The 14,073-nt window shown below is 49.0% G+C and overlaps 1 protein-coding gene and 1 pseudogene across 1 annotated transcript in view; one reads left to right on the forward strand and one right to left on the reverse strand.

Annotated features, from left to right (window-relative positions):
• The window catches only part of HEPACAM (hepatic and glial cell adhesion molecule), a 1,802,890-nt gene that overhangs the window by 549,025 nt on the left and 1,239,792 nt on the right, over window positions 1–14,073 (reverse strand). The gene's annotated exons all lie outside the window — the stretch shown is intronic.
• Window positions 640–1,661, forward strand: LOC144825599 (28S ribosomal RNA; annotated as a pseudogene).

Raw genomic sequence — 14,073 nt, forward strand, 5'->3', positions numbered from 1 at the left:
AGAAGTACACTTTCTTACAGCACACATGTCACCCTTATAAAGCATATTGTTTTAACATATAGGTTTATAGTTGACACAAGATTTAGTATGGATGTGAATTTTATAGATGGGAATTTTTTAGATGTGCTTTTTTTAGTTATATGTGCATCTGTAGATGTGTATTTTTTTTATAAATGTGTGCTTATAACAATTTAGATAAAGTTGTGCACATCATACTTATTGGAATGTCTTGAATGATGAATAGGTCTCAAATAATCTCATACACATAATTATCACACATTGATTATTGATGTCCTGCTAATCATATTTTAATTTCTCAGGACTGTTTGTAGACAATTTGAAAATTGTTGGAATAGTACTGCATCGTGTACTATTTCTGGCCTATACGTGACCCCAGTTCCAGTGAGGACAGCATTCAGGTGGGCTGTACTCTGGAGCAAAAGAATGTTGTATTGTTGGAAGCAAAACTGAATTGACACTGATGGGCAGCATAATAACCCAGAATTAGCCACTGCGAGGTGGTACAGAAATAGCCAAATGCCTCGTCATCTAATTAGTGACAGGCATGCATGGATGAACGAGATTCCCACTGTCCCTACCTACTATCTAGCAAAACCACAGCCAAGAGAATGGGCTTGGCAGAATCAGCGGGGAACGAAATTCCTTTTGAGCTTGACTCTAGTCTGGCACTGTGAAGAGACATGAGAGGTGTAGGATAAGTGGGAGGCCCTCGGGCCGCCAGTGAAATACCACTACTCTTATTGTTTTTTTACTTACCTGGTGAGGCGGGGGCGAGTCCCATGGGTCTCTCGCTTCTGCCTCCAAGCGCCCGGCACGACCCGGGGATGGTGGCAGGTGCGGAGTTTGACTGGGGCGGTACACCTGTCAAACGATAATGCAGGTGTATTAAGGCAAGCTCCGAAGGACAGAAACCTCCTGCGGACCAGAAGGGCAAAAGCTCGCTTGATTTCGAATTTCAGTATGAATACAGGCTGGAATAGCGGGGCCTCACGATCCTTCTGACTTTTTGGGTTTCAATCAGGAGGTGTCAGAAAAGTTACCACAGAGATAACTGGCTTGAGGGGGCCAAGCGTTCATAGCGATGTCCCTTTTTGATCCTTCAATGTCGGCTCTTCCTATCATTGAGAAGCAGAATTCACCAAGCATTGGATTGTTCACCCACTAATAGGGAACGTGAGCTGGGTTTAGACCGTCGTGAGACAGGTTGAATTTACCCTACTGATGATGTGTTGTTGCAACTGTAATCCTGCTCCGTACGAGAGGACCTGCAGGTTCAGGCATTTGGTGCATGTCATTGGCTGAGGACCCAATGAGGCGAAGCTACCATCTGTGGCATGATGACTGAATGCCTCTAAGCCAGAATCCCCCCTAAACCATAACGATACCGCAGTGCTGTGGAGCCTCGGTTGGCCTAGGATAGCCAGCCTCTTTCGGGGGACCGGTGCGTAGAACCACTCGCTTGGGGACCGGAGTGTGGACGGAAGGGGGCGGCCTCCATGGGCCTTAGTGCACCGCATGTTCATGTTGCACCCGGTGCTAAATCATTCGTAGATGACCTGATTCTGGGTCAGGGTTTCGTAAGTAGCAGAGCAGCTATATCGCTGTGACCTATTGAAAGTTATCCACTGAGCCAAGCTTTTGTCTCTCTGTGTGTGGGTGCCTGTGGACGCCCTCCTCCACCACACCATGAGGTAAAGCCCTCTGCTGCCTGGCCGGCGGGAGGGACGCGGAGGGGGTAACGCGGGCCTGCGGGAGGCCGTCTCAACCACGTGCCCTCTGGAAAGGGGCCTCCCCCTCCCATCCCACCCCCACCAGGGTATGGAGGTGGGGGCCACCATCCCTTGCGGGTCAGCAGGGTGACCAGGAGGCCTGGGCTGGCCACGGCTCCCCTTCCCGCTGCTCCCGGGCAAGTCGAGCAGAGGGGCGAGCAGCAGCAGCCCCGGGGAAGGAGCCTTCTAAGTGGCTGCCTCGGAACACCTGGCCTCCCTCGCTGCACTGCAAGGGCAACTGGGAATGGCACCCTCCCAGGCCATCCGGGCGCTGGGTCATCCCGGGTCATCTGGTCATCTGGATGAGCGACCAGATAGCCCTGCGGGCCAGGCGACCAGATGGCCCTGCGGGCCAGGCGACCAGATGACCCTGCAGGCCGGGTGACAAGATGGCCCTGCTGGCTGGGTAACCAGATGGCCCTGCGGGCTGGCGGCCGGGCTAACTCCATCTTTTAAGCAGAAGGACCAAAGCAGCAGACCAGGTCATGCACAACAATTCATTAGTTTCACAATTAATGGTGGTGCAAACACTTCTAACACCCGCTGCCGTAGGGTGCGTAATTTACAAGAATATTGAAACAAAGAAAGAAGGTGCACTCTAAAAAAAAGTCAATATCCGAAGTCGCTCTTTTTTGTATTAATTCTTCTTTATTTTAGATTCCGTTCAAACATCAAAGGCACAGCCAACGCGTTTCGTTCCACTCTTTGCCTTTTGGAACTTCGTCAGGGCAATAGAAAATAAGCTTGCGATTTCAAAGGCAGTACCCTTCAGACTGCCACATAGATCCACGTTTTGCACTGTGTAGGCCGAAGGTGCGTTCCGGTTGAAAAAGGTGTCAGCCTCCGTTCGTTTTAAAAGCTGATTGCGTTTTCCCAAGGTGGTAACCCCGACCAAAATGCTTGGAAATAGTTTGTGGGAAGCCAATGTATAACGCACCGAACCCGTTTTCCACTAGGTAACCGCTCGTATTTGTGTTGCAAGCATCGAGGTTCCCCGGATTCAAAGCAGCAACCAATTCCTTGTCTATCAATCAAAGCCTTTTAATGCAGCATACCGAACCTATAATAGGGTGTCGGCTCTCAGACCTTCGGCGTGTGCGGCGTTCACTCCATCTTTTGTCCTTCCCCAAATTTCTGTAAGCCCCCACTATGTGGGAGCTTAATCGTCAAGAAAAATGGGCTCCCCAGGCAGGCCATCGGGGGATGGCGTGGCCTGGGATTAAGCTTCCTTGTTCCGGCTGAGGGTCTGGGTGCTCGGGACAGGGGGCTCTACCCGGCCTGGCTAAGGTTCGGAAACTGGGCCCAGGCCTGGGGCTTGAGCTCCGTCATGCGAGCCAGCCGATGTTCTGGGCATTCACCGCGGCCAAGGGAGGCTCTCCCCGGCCTGGCTAGAGTTCGGAAGCAGGGACATGGCCCGGGGCTTGAGCTCTGTCCGGAAGGCCATGGGGTGCTGGAGCCTCCCCATGCCGGAAAACAAATTGAGGGGACGGGTGCCGGGGACCTGGGTCCATCGGGCCTGGGGTGGCTTCCCGCTGGCCTGGTTGGGTATTCATTGGGGCCAAGGGAGGCTTTTCCCAACCTGGCTAGGGTTCAGAAGCAGGGATCGGTCCCGGGGCTTGAGCTCTGTCCGGCAGGCCATGGGGGTGCTTGAGACTCCCTGTCCTGCAAGCCAGCCTAGGGTCCGGGCATTTATCGGGCCAAGGGGAGGCCGAGGGTCCAGGTGCTGGGGACGGGGGTCCACCGGGGCCCTGGGGAGACTCTCCCCGGCCTGGCTATGGTTCGGAAGCTGGGCCTGGGCCCGGGGCTTGAGCTCCGTCCAGCGGTTCCCGGGGTGCGGGAGCCCTCTGTCCTGTAAGCCAGCTGAGGGTCCGGGTGTTCATTGTGGCCCAGGGAGGCTCTCCCTGGCCTGGCTAGGGTTCAGAATCTGGTACTGGGCCGGGGCTCGTGCTCCATCCCAAGGTCCCAGGGTGCAGGAGCACCCGGTCCTGCAAGCCAGCCAAAGGTCCGGGCATTGGGGAATGGGGTCCACCGGGGCCTGGGGAGGCTCTCCCCGGCCTGGCTGAGGTTCGGAAGCTGTAACCAGGCCTGGGGCTCGAGCTCCGTCCAGCGGGCCCCGGGGTGCGGGAGCCCCCCCCCATCCTGCAAACCAGCTGAGGGACCGGGCGCTGGGGACGGTGGTCCACTGGGGCCTGGGAAGGCTCTCCGTTTCCTGGCTGCTTTCTGAAGCAGGTACTGGGCCGGGCAGCGGGGGTGGCTGGCTCGATCAGCTCCAGGGAACAGAGCGGAGTTTTCTGCACATTTCTAGTTTAAACCCCAGCTGGGGAAAAATGTTTTTTTTATATTCTTTTCCATTTTTTTCTAATTTACACAAATGAAAGATGTCCCTTTGTAAATCACCCTCTAGCAGTGTATGGGAGATTTGGGGACTCTTTAGTCAAGCCATTGCATATGAGACATTGGTGACATGCTGTGGCATGTGAAGGGTTGCAAGGTTTGCTATGAAAGAAATCCCTAATTTTGTGGAATGAGAATTTGGGGATGATTGGGTAAGAAAAAGAAATGCAATGGGCAAGTGCCAGAGGGAAAGAAAGGAAGGGCTATTTGTGTTTAAAATATGAAAATCGAGAGTAGATTTGTGGAATGTAAAAGCAAAACAACATGTAAAGAGAAGAACGACTAGCACACTCTTTTCATGACAAGAAGGCTATTGACAGCAAAAAAAGTCAGCAGAATAGATGGTGCAGTGGTAGCTAACATGGGCTATCACTGCTTTTTGACCAGGGTTCAAACCCCAGCTGAGGAAATCGATTTTTATATTCTTTTCCTTTTTTTTCTAATTTACATAAATAAACGATGTCCCTTTGTAAATCGCCCCCCAGCATTTTATGGCAGATTTGGGCCTGTTTAGTCAAGCCAATGCATGTCAGACATTGGTGACATACTGAGGTGTGTGGTAGGGGCCTGGGTTTGCTGTGAAACAAATTCCTTATTTTGTGGAATGAGAATTTGTGGATGATTGGGTAAGAGAAAGAGATGCATGGGGCAAGTGCCAGAGTGAAAGAAAGGAAGGGCTATTAGTGATTAAAATATGAAAATCAAGAGTGGATTTGTGGCATGTAAAAGCAAAACAACATGGAAATAGAAGATGCAGCACACAATTTCTATGACAAATACGCTATGGGCAGCCCAAAAAATCACCAAAGTAGATGGTACAGTGGTAGCTAACATGGGTATCACTGCTTTTTGACCAGAGTTCAAACCCCAGCTGGGGAAATCGATTTTTATATTCTTTTCCTTTTTTCTAATTTACACAAATAAAAGCTGTCCTTTTTTAAATCACCCCCTAGCCTTTCAGGGCAGATTTGGGGCCTCTTTAGTCAAGCCAATGCATGTCTGCTATGAAAGAAATTGCTTATTTTGTGGAATGAGAATTTGGGGATGATTGTGTAAGAAAAAGAAATGCATAGGGCAAGTGCCAGAGTGAAAAAAGGAAGGGATATTTGTGTTTAAAATATGAAACACAAGAGTGGATTTGTGGCATGTAAAAGCAAAACAACATGCAAATAGAAGAAGGACCAGCACCCTTTTTTCATGACAAAAAGGATTGGGGCTCATATATCTGAGCAGCAAAGCAGATGGTCTAGTGGTAGCTAACAGCGGCTAAGAATGATTTTTGACAAGGGTTCAAGGCCCATAACTTATGTATTTGGATTTTTTTTTTATGTTTGTTAATTAAACCCAGATGGAGGATATATCTTTAAAAAAAATCCACTAGCACTTCTGTGGGGTTTATAACACAATTATAGCTCAAACAACATATCCACAAAATGTGGCATGCTGTGGCAAATGTCATTGCATATGCCACTTGCCAGACTTGGACTCCAACCCCTTCTCCAAACAAGAGCCACTCCAAGAGCAACAAGCTTTCCGAGAGCGGTTAGGATGAAGGAACATCTAAAGTAAACAAACCTTTGACTGCCGCCCATCATGGCTGCAGGGGCTCTAGGGATCTCGGAGATACACACGTCCAGGAAACCCACCAGAGCGGTCACGAAATTGAAAGCAGTCATGCCACCAGCTGACAATAGGCGCAGGGGCGCCCTCGCTAAAGTTAAAGCGCAGCATTTTGCCACTTTTCAGAAAAAATACGACATTTTAAAAGTCTATTTCTGCAGCGCCGTGTGGCGTATTGAAAATAATAATTCTATTTAAAATTAAAGCACAGCATTGTGGTGCTTAAAAAAAAGCATTAATATGGCAGTGACCCCAACGAAAAGTGTGCGTTGGTCTAATAAACAAAGGCGCAAGCTGGATAAACAAGGGTGAGTGGCACGGGCATGCAATCACATGAGCGGGAGGAAAGCTCCATTAAAATGCGAAAAGATACGCGCGCTTAGCTGAACACAGGCACACACTAACACGAGCAGAAATGGAAAAAATAAAGTCCCCAAACTACAAATAAACACCTAAAGCGTAATAATACAGTACTTAGTCCTTGCTGTGAGGGAGGAACAGAAAGACAAACAGGAGGGACAAAGAGAAGGATTGACGACTAGTAAGAGAGGTTTTTTAAAGGACACTGAACTAAACAAATGGGTAGCAGGGGCATGGCATTAACCCCACAAAGAGGTTACATTAGGTGTTGAATGTTCAACCTAAAAAGGCAAGTCACATACATGGCACCCACTTTATGTGCCACGTCACAGCGGTGGTAAACTGCGCGTGCAGGCCCTGAAATGGCAGATGCCTGAGAAAGGTTTGAAAGGTTACTTTGGTGGGTGGTGCGATCAACTCTGCAAACCCACCAGTGGCATTTAATTTACTGGCCCGGGTATATGAAATACCACTTTACCGGGGACTGATAGGTAAATTAAATACGCCAAACAGGTGTAGACTGATCTTACCATGTTTTGGCATAGAGAGATCATGCCCTTTACACTGGACAGCAGTGATAAAGTGCCCAGAGTCCTAAAACCACCAACACAGGTCAGAAAAAAAGACTAGGAGGAAGGCAAAAAGTTCAGGGATGACCATGCAAAAAAGGACAAGTCCAACACAGACCAAACCATCGTACACCATGAAGGGAATACCCACCACTCCGCCACCAGCAGTGTCATCCCCTGGACGCACCCCCAAGATACATCAGAGTCCTGGGGGGCGGGTTCAGTGCATTAAACAAAACAATACTAAAATGGGTTTAAAACTCGTTTTATTATCGTTTTATTTGCTGACTTTGGCAGTGAGGCGGCACTCAGTGGGTGGCTGGTGAGTTACTGAAAAGGGAAACACATGTCACTAACTCACATGGATCTTAACTAACTGGTATTCAAGCCCCGCTCTGACTTTTCCCAAAAATTACCTTGGTTTTCAATTTACAGGACAGCAATAGAATATATCTCAGGAATTATCTTCATTCCATAGAACTCTAGTTCTGAAAATTTTCCCAAAACAATGGATTCATACAACTATAACTTGCTTTCTGTTAAATTTCAAACGCTTTACAATGTTTCCTTACTGCATTCTAAGTTTTGAAAGTCTATTAATGAAGTATATAACTGGTTTCATTGTGTGCTCTGAATTGTTTTCTTGTGCCACTGTCTACCGAGAATGAAATGAAGGTGGCCTAAGAGGTAAATCTCAGCAGTAATTTACCTTAAACATGCAAACCCCAGAAATTATCCAGCTCTACAATATGGCGAAATAGTACATATGAGCATTGTGTGCCTGTGAACATTCCCAATAAGAGGTACTTGTGGGCAGTGGTGTAACTGGGTGGGTGGGGGCGGGCTGCCCCAGGCAACACTCTTTTTCTGGCAAATACAAAACCAACAGTTGAAGGACAGAATGCAGAACAATGTCATACATTCACCCCAGTACAGTGATCTGGGCATAAATCCATCGTTTTTTTGCACTCCACACCACCCCAGTTCAGACATGGCCATATGCAAATCAGCCGTGACCCTGTGCCTCATGGGAACAGTCCAGCCCGAACTGCCAAGCCATGTCTTTCCTGGACCGGAATCAAGCATCCTAGGACCGGTTTTTGGCTATCAGCCGTCTTCAGCCAGGATAGCTTGGCTCCAGTGGTGTGGAGAGCATGGAACTCACGTCTGAGCATACCCAACCCACTCGGGGTGACAAATACAAAACCAACAGTTGATGGACAGAATGCAGAACAATGTCATACATTCACCCCAGTACAGTGATCTGGGGCTAAATCCATCGTTTTTTTGCACTCCAGACCACCCCAGTTCAGACATGGCCATATGCAAATCAGCCTTTGTAGGAGAGTAGGGTCTGCTATCCTATGGTCACCCCAAATTTTTGCTTTTTGCTTCACTGGTTTATGACTTAATGTGGCTGTGGGCCTGCTAATCAGACCCACAGCCTGCTGTTCTCTCTCTAAATTATTACCCATGTACTTTAGGTGCATAACGAAATTGGAACTGGTTCACCTTATTGGCCCCTGTAACAGTGTACCCAGGTATCCAGGGCATAGGTGCTTCCAAGGCCTACCAGGGGCTGCAGCATGTATTGTGCCACCCCTGGTCTGGCCTCCATATTTGACACAACTGGCTGATCACTCAGCTGGGGTAAGTCGGTGTAACCACCCCTTACTTAGGTGTAGTATGCCTATACCTAACCTAAAATGGACACATATGTTCCTATCAGTCACTCCTATGGAAGGCCTCATCAATCCTGGAGGCAGAGTGCTTGGAAATATGTGAGATGGTGCTCTGGCATAAACTGAGCCTGTCTGCAGCTTTCGGAACCATGTCCTTTATCTGTTTCATGATACTGCCATACCATATACTCTTAAGTGCATTATGAACCTCGTGGTTAAATGCTATCTTGGGTTTGGCTTTATCAAAACATGTCGAGTAAGGTGTCATACGAATTGGAATACTACCCCCTCGCCAGTTCTGGCAACGGGGGTAGCATTCCACCCTTCTAGAGGGACACGACATGTACCTAGCCTGAACCCCGGTTAAAGTTAAACAGAGCCTTAGCATCACAAAATGGATGCTGCCACCACAGACACAAGTCTGACCTCCTGCTGCTGGGAGTCCTTCCAGCGAGGGCAGCTTGGACAAAGGGTTTCCTGCCTGGGGAGGTGCTAGCACCACTCCAGACAGGATTTTGTGTATTGGGTAGGACAGGGCTGAATAGAATCAGACATGCCTGGGGCACACAAGGTGTCCCTGTGCATAGGCCAGTTCAAACCGGTGCTGGGGCTTTCCAGCCCCAGTCCTGGCGCGAAACTGGACAAAGGAAAGGGGGTGTAACCACCCCCCTTCCTGGTTCCACCCAGAGGATGGACCTAGTAGGTGATCCGGTCCCCCAGATTCGAATAAGAGTGGGAGCTGTGTCCTGAGACTTCAGATCATCCTGAATCAACTTGAAATACAGAAGAAGACTGGACTTCGACATTCTGCTGCACAGAAGACGGAAGAGAATCTCCCTTGTGGCCAAGGAGTGACCACCCTGTGAACACAGGCACCAACCAGCAACTCGACATCTGCTTTGCCGCCGCCTCCCGTCGGAGCCCGAGCACAGAGCCTGACAAGACCCAGACTCCCAGACTTCTCACCACCCGATCCACAGTCCCTGCAAAGAAGAGACCCGTGCAGGCACCGAGAGATGTGGGACCGGACGTCTTGGAAGACCCCTGAAACGCTGACTGCGCAGCATCAGAGGCACCCTCGATGCTGTGCTTTGGGGTTTGAGAAGCCCCAACCTCGAGCAGCCCTTGCACCGAAGATCAGCCCCCCAGCATCTCCACGATGTGCGTGGGGCCCTTTTGCACTGTGCCACTCGACGCGCCATCCCATCCACTTGCCACATGGCTAGCGGCCATCTTGGCGACGAAACCTTCAACTTACACTGCGGGTTTGGTTGCTCCAGACTTGCCCTCACTCCTGTAAAAAGGAGAACCTGCTCTGACCTTGCTGGTTCGAGTAACAAGCCTTTTTCAATTCCTGCATGGCTTGCATTAGCCAAGGCTTGTTTGCTCCAATCAAGTTGCCGACACCGCTAACAGTGATAAGCCTGCGTGGGACAGCTCGTGATTGACTCCTGGACGTCTTCGATCCCTCGTGTCTACGTGGCTGCAGAGAGAAGCTACACCTCAACGCCTGTTTGCACCCGACATCTCCTGGTTCCTTCTTGGTTCCACGGTAGTCACTGGCTAGTGACTTTGAACATTGTCCCCTCTGCTTTCAGGTCTTCACCTCTTCAGATCCACCTTTGGATCCACCGGAACTCTTCACATCGAGCCGCCTGCAGCATCTTCAGCTCCAAGCACCATCGACCTGCGTGACGAAACCCGACACTACTTCGACCCTGTGCACCCGCTTCCTGTGGCTGAGGTAACTCAGCAACGCCGGTGTTCCCACACTGGTATACACCTCTAGTGTCTGTGTCTAAAGTTTCATCCTTCTAGGTAACTCGGAAGGTTCCTTAATAACTAACTTTGTAACTTTTACGCACCATTGACATTGCATTGGTAAAGCGTGCACTTTCCGCACTGCACCCAAGTCCCGCGGGCCTTTCCCGACTTCTTCACTGCTAGTCCCGAACAGCTCCAGCGATTCCCCAGGCCCTAGGCCTCTTCACTTTCCCCATAGTGGTTCTTATACCACTATTTTAGTATATGGTTTAGGTGGCCCCTAGGGCTCATCCATAATTGTGCAACTTTTATGTATTTAAACTGTGTTTTGTTTTAACGCATTTGCTTCTGTGCTCATAAAGAGTATCAGGAATATTTGTAGAAATAAATCTATATATATTTTCAATATATATCTGTGTGGTGTCCTTTCATTTGGTATTCAAGGGATTGTATATGGTAAAACAGCTTGCTTCACATGCCTTTACAGAGTTTAGCCTAAGACTGCTTAGTCCATGCTACCCCTAGGATAGCTTGTCTATAAGGTTGACTTTACAACCTGCACCATAAGGGTTGCTTGGCATGGTACAAAGTGATCACTAGAACTAGTGAGCATCATATACCAGGCCAACTTCTCACAGCCTTGACCCTGTGCCTCATGGGAACAGTTCAGCCCGAACTGCCAAGCCATGTCTTTCCTGGACTGGAATCAAGTATCCTAGGACCGTTTTCTGGCTATCAGCCGTCTTCAGCCAGGATAGCTTGGCTCCAGTGGTGTGGAGAGCATGGGACTCACGTCTGAGCATACCCAACCCACTCGGGGTGACAAATACAAAACCAACAGCTGATGGACAGAATGCAGATCAATGTCATGCATTCACCCCAGTACAGTGATCTGGGCCTAAATCCATCGTTTTTTTGCACTCCACACCACCCCAGTTCAGACATGGCCATATGCAAATAAGCCTTGACCCTGTGCCTCATGGGAACAGTCCAGCCCGAACTGCCAAGCCATGTCTTTCCTGGACCGGAATCAAGCATCCTAGGACTGGTTTCTGGCTATCAGCCGGCACAGGGTCAAGACAGATTTGCATATAGCTGGGTTCAAACTGGAATGGTATGGTGAGCAAAAAAACGATGGATTTAGGCCCAGATCTCTGTACTGGGGTGAATGTATAAAATTGTTCTGCATTCTGTCCATCAACTGTTGTTTTTGCATTTGTCACCCGGAGTGGGACGGGTATGCTCAGACGTGAGTCATGTGCTCTCCATGCCACTGGAATCAAGCTATCCAGGCTGATGAGGGCTGAAAGCCCGAAACCGGTCCTTGGATGCTTGTTTCCAGTCCAGGGAGGACCTGGCTTGGCAGTTCGGGCTGGACTGTTGCCATGGGGCACAGGCTCAAGACTGATTTGCATATGGCTGGGTTCAAACTGGAATGCCATTGTGAGCAAAAAAACGATGGATTTAGGCCCAGATCTCTGTACTGGGGTGAATGTATGACATTGTTGTGCATTCTGTCCATCAACTGTTGTTTTTGCATTTGTCACCCCGAGTGGGATGGATATGCTCGGACGTGAGTCCCGTGCTCTCCATGCCACTGGAATCAAGCTATCCAGGCTGATGAGGGCTGAAAGCCCGAAACCGGTCCTTGGATGCTTGGTTCCAGTCCAGGGAGGACCTGGCTTGGCAGTTCGGGCTGGACTGTGGCCATGGGGCACAGGGTCAAGACTGATTTGCATATGGCTGGGTTCAAACTGGAATGGCATGGTGAGCAAAAAAACGATGGATTTAGGCCCAGATCTCTGTACTGGGGTGAATGTATGAAATTGTTCTGCATTCTGTCCATCAACTGTTGTTTTTGCTTTTGTCACCCGGAGTGGGACGGGTATGCTCAGACGTGAGTCCCGTGCTCTCGGTGCCACTGGAATCAAGCTATCCAGGCTGATGAGGGCTGAAAGCCCGAAACCGGTCCTTGGATACTTGTTTCCAGTCCAGGGAGGACCTGGCTTGGCAGTTCGGGCTGGACTGTTGCCATGGGGCACAGGGTCAAGACTGATTTGCATATGGCTGGGTTCAAACTGAAATGGCATGGTGAGCAAAAAAACGATGGATTTAGGCCCAGATCTCTGTACTGGGTGAATGTATGACATTGTTCTGCATTCTGTCCATCAACTGTTGTTTTTGCATTTGTCACCCTGAGTGGGACGGGTATGCTCAGACGTGAGTCCCGTGCTCTCCATGCCACTGGAATCAAGCTATCCAGGCTGATGAGGGCTGAAATCCCGAAACTGGTCCTTGGATGCTTGTTTCCAGTCCAGGGAGGACCTGGCTTGGTAGTTCGGGCTGGACTGTTGCCATGTGGCACAGGGTCAATACTGATTTGCATATGGCTGGGTTCAAACTGGAATGGCATGGTGAGCAAAAAAACGATGGGTTTAGGCCCAGATCTCTGTACTGGGGTGAATGTATGACATTGTTCTGCATTCTGTCCATCAACTGTTGTTTTTGCATTTGTCACCCCGCGTGGGACGGGTATGCTCAGACGTGAGTCCTGTGCTCTCCATGCCACTGGAATCAAGCTATCCAGGCTGATGAGGGCTGAAAGCCCGAAACCGGTCCTTGGATGCTTGTTTCCAGTCCAGGAAGGACCTGGCTTGGCAGTTCGGGCTGGACTGCTGCCATGGGGCACAGGGTCAAGACTGATTTGCATATGGCTGGGTTCAAATTGGAATGGCATGGTGAGCAAAAAAACGATGGATTTAGGCCCAGATATCTGTACTGGGGTGAATGTATGACATTGTTCTGCATTCTGTCCAACAACTGTTGTTTTTGCACTCTTTTTCTGGCGGCAGTGGCGGCACAGTGCCCACGTTAAGTGCAGTTGTGTAAGTGCACTGTGCAAGCGCACCTACTTGCAAATGCTGCAGTGCATGCCACGCATGCACCACCTAGCTTAGTGGTGGTGGTGCAGTGTGCGGTGTACCGTGCATGTGGATTCCAGGGCCGTCAATCTTGTAGCAGGTGATAGTGCTAGTAATGACGGCAATGAGCATCATTTATGGCTAGCCCCCGAGCTGTGCTCCTGTGACGCACGCTACCACCACGGGCTATTGACTGAGTGGATATAGTCTCGGCAGGGAAGTGCTCGTCGACTTGCAGAACCCCTACCGTAGAGGCCCTGTCACCACCACTGTGGAGTCTACAGGAGACGTAAGATGTCACTGTGAGAAATATACCCGTCATAGGGCTGCTGGTCACATTGTGCAATATTCCCTGCATGCGCGGGCATGTAAGCAATAAAAATTAAAGGATAACACGAGAGAGTTGTAGGGGAGAGGTGAGTGTGCATTGAGAGAGAAAATTAACATAGGAAAGGAATAGAGCACCTACGTGAAGAATGCGGGTAGAACTGAAGTAGTATTGGGAAACAGTTAAGATTCTTTGTTAAGCTTGAGGTGCCAAATGGTCACAAGGGCCCCACTAAATGTTATGCCCAGGTCCAGCTTGCGACATTCCTGCCAAGAAGTTATTTAAAATGCGTGAGAAACAATTTAACAATAACTCCTGAAACTTGAACAATATTCTTATTTTAAAACATGGAACACATTGATTTAGTTAATTTCGAGCTACTTTAATAAAACCAACTGATTTTGTCTCATATTTAACCTCATCATTTCTGTTTGAACAATGGAGAACATTTGTTTTCTATGTTTTGTGTTATGTCAATGGAGCAAAAAGAGTGTCATACCAGTTTGCTCCATTTTGTGCTGTAGCGTAAAGGTTTAGTTTAGAGCACAGACGTTTTTCTTCATTATGTAATGCACAAGTAGCAATAATAGAGAAAATGGATTCATTCTGAATTTGTACCACCAACATGATTTACCCTGTATTTAC

The sequence above is a fragment of the Lissotriton helveticus genome, chromosome 3_1, assembly GCF_964261635.1.
Source record: "Lissotriton helveticus chromosome 3_1, aLisHel1.1, whole genome shotgun sequence".
Taxonomy (NCBI): domain Eukaryota; kingdom Metazoa; phylum Chordata; class Amphibia; order Caudata; family Salamandridae; genus Lissotriton; species Lissotriton helveticus.